Source organism: Lipotes vexillifer, unplaced genomic scaffold (assembly GCF_000442215.2).
Source record: "Lipotes vexillifer unplaced genomic scaffold, Lipotes_vexillifer_v1.1 scaffold633, whole genome shotgun sequence".
NCBI classification, from domain to species: domain Eukaryota; kingdom Metazoa; phylum Chordata; class Mammalia; order Artiodactyla; family Lipotidae; genus Lipotes; species Lipotes vexillifer.
In genome coordinates, this window is record NW_006789455.1 from 269204 (window position 1) to 271093 (window position 1890).

The window sequence follows — 1890 nt, forward strand, 5'->3', positions numbered from 1 at the left end:
CCTCCTCAGCAGGTGCAGCCTTTTCCCCGGACTCCCTCCCGGCTAGCCGTGGCGCACTAACCCCTTCGGGCTATGTTCAAGCCGCCAACCCCAGTCCTCTCCCTGAGCTCCGACCGAAACCCGAGCCTCAGCTCGCAGCCCCGCCCGCCTCGGCGGGCGAGCACACAAGCCTCTCGGGCTGGTGAGTGCCGGTCGGCACCGATCCTCTGTGCGGGAATCTCCCCGCTTTGCCCTCCGCACCCCCGTGGCTGCGCTCTCCTCCGTGGCTCCGAAGCTCCCCGCTCCGCCTCCCGGAGTCTCCGCCCACAAAGGGCCTTCCTAGTGTGTGGAAACCTTTCCTCCTTCACAGCTCCCTCCCACTGGTGCAGGTGCCGTCCCTATTCTTTTGTCTCTGTTTTTAATTAATTTTTTCTCTTGCCCTACCCAGGTACGTGGGGAGTTTCTTGCCTTTTGGGAGGTCTGAGGTCTTCTGCCAGCGTTCAGTAGGTGTTCTGTAGGAGTTGTTCCACATGTAGATATATTTCTGGTGTATCTGTGGGTAGGAAGGTGATCTCCGCGTCTTACTCCTCTGCCATCTTCCCAGCACTCCTGTACCCCGTCTTTTTAAACCTAGGTGTTGGGATGGACCTTGATGTCTGCCAATTAGCCGTTTTGCCTGCTAATGGCCGTGTGACCCAAATATGTTACAGTTTATGTGAGATTTTTTAAAAACCCCTGGTGAAGGAGACCATCACTGCCAGCCAGGTCCATCCCTGTGTCTTTCCTCTATGTGGGAAGAAAACAATTTGTATTATAAATGTATGTCCATCACAGAGTTTGGCATTAGACATTTAAGAATTTGTTGAGGGCTTCCCTGGTGGCGCAGTGCTTGAGAGTCCGCCTGCCGATGCAGGAGACGCGGGTTCGTGCCCCGTTTTGGGAAGATCCCACATGCCGCGGAGCGGCTGGGCCCGTGAGCCATGGCCACTGAGCCTGCGCGTCCGGAGCCTGTGCTCCGCAAATGGGAGAGGCCACAACAGCGAGAGGCCCGCATAACGCAAGGGAAAAAAAAAAAAAAAGGCCAGTATTTTAAATGCAAGTTATCAGTTTATAATGTGGAAAAAAAATTCTGGCTCCAGATCAGTAGATATCTTAATCATGTTGGCCTAGGCCTCTAGGTCAAAGTTTGAAATGTTCATGGTATAAACAGCTTGCATGTTTTATTTTGTTTTAATTGAAGTTTATTAGTGGTAACTTTGGTTCAGTAGCTCACCGTGAAATGAATGCCACGGTCCTATATCCTGAAGATGTTGGGAGAAGCTGTGTCTCTGGTGGGGAGCAGTCAGAGGAAGGGGGAGCTCTCAGCTGCCTCCTGGGTCTGGCCAAGTGGCATTCTGACCTCTCAGAAAGGTGCTGACAAGGCCGCAGCCAGAAGGAACACCATGGGACATTTGCTTCAATGTTACTGGTGGAAACATGTGAGGTAAGGCTGGCACCCTGACCCAGGCAGCTCTTCGTACCCAAGGCCTGGCCACCATCCCTGGACAATTCGTCAGACTGTGATGTAGCTGACAGCTGGCTGTGCTTTCGGAACTGGAAGGAAGACTCATGGTAAGAGCCAGCACCATCTGGATACAGCGGTACAAGGGGTCTCAAAGCTCAGAAAAGTCTGCCCTCTGTCTATCTCTCTGGATTTTCTGGAAGCACCAAGACCTGCAAATATAATTGCCATATCTTACAAATTACCTAATGGCAACAAAAGCAAAAATAAACAAGTGAGATTCCATCAAACTCAAATGCTTCTGCCCAGCAAAGAAAACCGTCAGTGAAATGAAAAGGCGATCCTGTGGCATGGGAGAAAATATATTTGCAAATCATATACCTGATAAGGGGATAATATCCAAAATATAT